Here is a 6,459-nt window from a genome sequence, read left to right on the forward strand (position 1 = left end):
TGGAGTAGCTGGGAGAAAGAATAGAACACTAATGGACATGGTAAACTCAATGTTAATTAATTCTGGTGTCCCAGAAAATTTATGGGGAGAAACTCTCATGACTGCATGTCATATACTAAATAGAATTCCATTCAAGAAATCTGATAAAACCCCTTACACAATTTGAAAGAATAGAAACCCTAATTTGGATCACCTGAAAGTGTGGGGATGCTTAGCAAAAGTTAAAATACCTGAAAATAAGTGAAAGAAAATTGGACCTAAAACTGTAGATGGAATTTTTATTGGCTATGCTTCTGATAGTAATGCAAATGGATTTTTAATAATCAACTCTGACATTAATGAAATAGCCAACAACACCATAATTGAAGCTAGGGATGCACATTACTTTAAAAATATTTTTTCTTACAAGACCAGAGTAAACAACATAGGCCCTAGCTCTAGTAATTCAGATCCTAGTTCTAATCAAGGTGAAACTAGTTCTAAACAAATTAGACCACTAGAAAGTCCAGAGGAACCTAGGAGAAGTAAAAGAACTAGAATAGAAAAGGTCCATGAAGATTTCTATGCATTACTTGTAGAAGATTCTCCAATTACATTTGAAGATGCAATGAAATCAGTAAATGCTCCATTTTGGAAGGAAGCTATAAATAATGAGATACAATCTATAGTTCAAAATCATACTTGGGAACTAACTGATCTTCCTTCAGGCTGTAAAACTATAGGATGTAAATGAGTATTTAAGAAGAAACTCAGACAAGATGGAACAATAGATAAATATAAGGCCAGATTAGTAGCTAAAGGATATACCCAAAAATCTGGTATTGATTATTTTGATGTCTATTCTCCAGTAGCTAGGATTACTACCATTAGAATCCTTATAGCTCTAGCATCTATTCACAAATTAATAATACATCAAATGGATGTTAAAACTGCATTCTTAAATGGAGATTTAAATGAAGAAATCTATATGGATCAACCTGAGGGATTTATAGCTTCTGGACAAAAAAAGAAAGTATGCAAGCTTATTAGATCACTATATGGTCTCAAACAAGCCCCAAAACAATGGCATATGAAATTTGATGAAATTATACTATCTTATGGATTTGTAATTAATCAAACAGATGAGTGTGTATATCATAAAATAGATAATAACAACAAAATTGTGATATTATGCTTATATGTTGATAACATTCTTATTTTTGGTTCTGACATACAAATCATAAATGATATCAAACATTTTTTATCACAAAATTTTGACATGAAAGATTTAGGTCAAGCTAATTTAATTCTTAACACTAAAATCTTGAAGAATGAGAATGAATATGTGATATCACAATCACATTATATAGAGAAAATTCTCAAGAATTTTTATGATCCAAACTGTAAACTTGTTTCTACTCCATTTGATCCTAATGTACATCTAAAAAAATACAGGTTATCCTCAATTACAAAGAGAATATGCACAAATAATTGGATCATTAGGATTCCTAACAAACTACACCAGACCTGACATTGCTTATGCAGTAAATAGACTTAGTAGATATACATCAAATCCTGATAAGAGTCACTGGGATGCTTTAGAAAGAATTTTGAGATACCTAAAAGGAACTATAAATTATGGTTTACACTATAAAGGTTATCCATCTGTACTAGAAGGTTATTCAGATGCAAATTGGATTAGTGACTCAGTAGATGTAAAATCCACCACAGGATTTGTGTTCCTTTTAGGAGGAGGAGCTGTGTCCTGGAAATCTACTAAACAAACTGTAATGGCTAGAAGTACAATGGAATCAGAAATGATAGCTCTTGATACTACTAGTATAGAAGCTGAATGGTTGAAAGATTTACTAACTGAAATTCCACTAATGCAAAAACCATTACCAGCCATTTCTATTCATTGTGATTGCAGGTCAGCGATTGACAAATGCCATCAAGAGAATGCAAATGTGAAGATGAATCGACATTTGAAAGTGCGCCATAAATCCTTAAGATATAAGATGAAAAACCATATAATAGCCTTAGATTTTGTAAGATCAGAGAAAAATCTTGCAGATCACTTAACTAAAGGCTTATCTAGGGCAGTGGTCCTAGAATCATCGAGGGGGATGGGGTTAAGCCCATAAGAAAAATCACTGCAGTGGCAACCCAACCTCGCAGAGGTTCAATGGGTAGAAACAAACTGAATGAGTGATTAATTGTGAGGAGCACTGAATTTATTTGCTCCCATCCCTAGGGTGATCAGTGCTCATAAAAAGCAAGTGAAAGGTTGAGTCTAACTCTTAATGAATTCAAGACCCATGAGGCAGGATGCTTACTTGCTCGCATCCTTATTAGGATTCACCTATACGTGTGTAGTTGTGAGGCCGCGACTATGGGAACATGGCTGCTCCCTAGTAACACACATGAAAGATACCTGCGCAAGGCCGATAATAGCGCAACCCGTTTAGAATTCTTCAAAACTGTACTATGTGTGCTTTCTGTAGAAATCCGATAAATGAGACTGGTTGATGCGACATAAACATGTACCAAAAAGGTTGCAAGTGCACAACCGTGTCAAGCTATAGTATTTAAGATATCGATCCCACGAGGAAGGTGTTTGTAGGAGAAAATATAAAATCGGTTCTTATGTTGTGTGTGTGACAAGTAGGAGTGATAAGTGAATGTGATTGTGGAGAGATAGAGAGAGTGGAAGTGATAGTGTGTAAATCGGCACGAGATATAAGTGAGAGTGGATGTGACAAAGAATGAATATGATCAATAAGGCAAGAAGGAAAAGGAAAATAAAAATCAAGAATAAAGAAAATAAAATTCAAGAATAAAAGAAAATGCAAGAAATTAAAGATGGTGGATTCAATTATAGATATGGGTAATCTACAATTGAACCCACTTCTTAAAAAAGGGTGATTCCCTAGAGGGTTCTAGCCTAAAGGCGAATCAAACAAAATAAAAATAAACAAAAAGAAAAACTAAACCCAAGAGGGTTCTAGCCTCAAGGTGAATAGTATAAGAAATTAAAATCTAACTACAAAATAAATTGCAAAATCTAAACTACAAAATAAAATTGCAAGAATTAAATGCAAGAAATTAAATCTATTCTATAAGCATGAAATAAATCTAAGGCAAGAGGGTTCTAGCCTCTTGGCTATTTAACAAGAAAATAAAATCTAAACTACAAGCATAGAAATAAATCTACACTAATAAGCAATAAAAAGGAAATAAAATAGAAAAAGGAAAGAAAATGCAAACCTCTAAATAATTCTTCATCTCCATCTTCATCATCCAACAAAGAGAAGAAATATTTAAAGTGGTGAAAAAATTATTATTATTAATTGCAACTAAAGTTACAATTTTTGGAAGGCCTTCTCAATTAAGAGTAGCCCTCCTCTCCAAAAGGAGTTTACAAAATTTTCACACCTCTAACCCCTCACTCTCTACCCCTATTTATAGTAAACATCAGTGAATGAGAGCCATTGGATTGAAATCTTATCCAAAAACAACAAATTTCAGCCTTAGATTCGTAACAGACTGCCCAGCGTATCGATGCAGGCATCGATACAGGCATCGATGCAGGCATCGATGTCGGTATCGATGCAGGCATCGATGCATGCCCTTCTCCTTTTGTTGTCCGCAGATTCTTCTTGTTGTTTGCTTTTGGGCTTTGGACATTGGGCTTTTCTTGGACTCTTGGGCTTGGGCTTTGATTTATTTCTTCATTTAAATACTTGAAAGAATTCATTGGGCTTCATGGCTTCATTTCTTCATTAAATTATGGGCTTTTTGTTGAGAGATGAGGGTTTTGAGATTTATTCTTCATTAACCTGCAATTAAAGATAAAAACAATTATTAGTAGTATATTTATTCATATAAAATAGATAATGAGGGTATAAAATTGTAATAAAACGTGATTATCAAATACCCCCACACCTAAACTTTTGCTAGTCCTCTAGCAAAGAAAATAAAAAGAAAATCCTAACTCACTTTCGCAGGAATCGCGGTTGTATTTAGCGCATACAACAAGCCTTTAAACCCCTAGGTTACCCTAGTGGACGAGTTGTAGTCTCGTGAGGGTTTGCAGTGAATATACCCACAAAATTCGGTCAACTTGCCAAATTAAAGAAGTCAGTAAATAACTAAATTCACTTGATAACTTTTAGATAATCTAATTGGAGCCAGTTATCACTCAAGAAAACATTTTTATATATAACTCTAAGGTATATTTTTAAGAAAATCTTCTCATTGTAGCAATACAAAACCAAGCCAAACTTAGAAATTTAATTTAAAAGTTTTGAAAAGAACATGCTAACTCTTTGTTTTAAATAATTTTCAAGTTGCTTGATTTAAAATATTTTCCAAGACCATATATACAACTATAAAACATTTATTAGTTTTTTTAACTCTTTCTTCCTTGGTGATTTTTTCTACTTTAACGGGCTTTCTAAGTGACCATTTAACGAGTTTTGGGCCAATGGATCCCAACCCAAATGGGCTTAGGTCATTAAGTATGGAAATACTCCTTGGGCTTAATTACTCGGTCAGCTTAGGCTTAATAAGATAGAATCACCTTGAATTAAAGAGTTTTAAAATAAAGAGAAAAAATAACTAATTCCCACCCCCACACCTAAATTTTGCATTGTCCTCAATGCAAACTCTATGATGCATAAAGTAAAGCAGATAAAAAGTGAAGCACTTACATTTGGTCGGTTGATAAAAATCTGCAATTACCTTTGGTCTGAGGAGGAGGAAATCAAACATTTATTCTTTTCTTATTTTTTTCTTTTTTTTCCTTTTTTCTTTTTTTTTCTTTTTTTTTCTTTTTTTTTTTTCTTTTTTTTTTTTTTTTTTTTTTTTCTTTTTTTTTAACAACTGAACAAGAAACTCTCAAATGAGAGAAGAATAAATTCTTTTTATTATTCTGAAATAAACAAAATAAACAATGTAGAATGAAATATTCAACATGAAGAGTTCCTGTTCTACATTGAATCCTACCTTATTGCTGAAAATTCTTCCCCGGATTTTAAACAAATTCAGAATGATATAATCAATAATGTGAATTTCCAAGCATTTCGGGGTGTTCAGTAATTCATGCAACAAGGTAAGGTAGGTATTATTGGTGTCATACATTTTGTATTTCTTAATGAACTTAGACTCTTGTACTGTGAAATTTTGTTGTTTGTTCTCTAACAACCAATTTTTCTTTAACAATTTTCTCAACCCCAAGATTCATGGTTGATGTGTAAAAATTTGGTTGTTGTTTATTTTCCAAAAATCTTAGTTCATCAAGAAAGAGTTTTTCAAAATTCAGTTCAAAGCAGCAATTATCCAACACAGTTTCTTTATTTTGACAAACCTGATCTGCTTCTCCTAATACTTTCAGCTCCTCACCAAAAATTTCCTCAAAATTTAGATCTGACTCTTCTTCTTCTTCCTCCGGTCTTTCTTGAATTGAATTATCAGGGGAAGAATGAATTAGGACAAGAATTTGGCTTGAAGGTGTTCTTTCCTGATTATTGACCTGTTTTCCTGACTGTAGTGCATTCATTTGAGTGTCCTTAGGATTGACCACGGGTTGACTCAAAATTTCTCCTTCCTCTTCTTCACTTATGGCACTAGCTATGATTATCGACCTGTTTTCCTGACTGTAGTGCATTCATTTGAGTGTCCTTAGGATTGACCACGGGTTGACTCAGAATTTCTCCTTCCTCTACTTCACTTATGGCACTAGCTAGTTGATCAATATGGGTTTCTAATCTAGCTAGGGCTTGAGTGTTAGAGTTAAGTATGAGTTCGGTTGATTGCATAAAGGAGTTCATCGTGTAGGATGTTTGAGTTAACATATCCGTGGCTAGTGTGGAGGCCTTAATAATGATTTCAAAACCTTTTTCCAAAAAATTGAGACGTTCATCATGATCTGTATCAAGAGGAGTGTGAGTTACAACTTGATGATGAGGAGACTGATTTTGATGTGACAGACTGGGTTGTTGAAATTGTGGATGAGAATTAAAAGGAACTGTATTTTCCCTAGGAAAATGTTGGGTCGAAGAGGGAGTGAAGTTTTGAGTTTCGGAGTGGTTTCCCTGATTCCATGCAATGTTTGTGTAACTTGCCCAACCTGGGTTGTAGGTTGGAAAAAATGGATCATTTACCGAATACTGATATGGACTCTCTACAAACTCCCGGACTTCATTGGAAATTTCAATCCTATTGGGATAACATAAATTTTGAAAAACTTGTGGATTAGCCATTTGTTCAAAATGAATTTGTTGATGTGTATTGTCCCTAATCCACGTTTTGCATGCACCAAAAACAATTACTTTTTATATAATTTTTTTTTGTTTTGGAAAAATAAAAGTTAGTTTTTTTTGAAGAAAAAGGAAAAACAAATAAAAAACAATCACTTTTCAATCATGCTAACTCTAGGGTTAAGCCTAACTCAGCTAGACCAGCTCCTAACCAAAAACT

The sequence above is a fragment of the Asparagus officinalis genome, chromosome 5, assembly GCF_001876935.1.
Source record: "Asparagus officinalis chromosome 5, Aspof.V1, whole genome shotgun sequence".
Classification (NCBI taxonomy): domain Eukaryota; kingdom Viridiplantae; phylum Streptophyta; class Magnoliopsida; order Asparagales; family Asparagaceae; genus Asparagus; species Asparagus officinalis.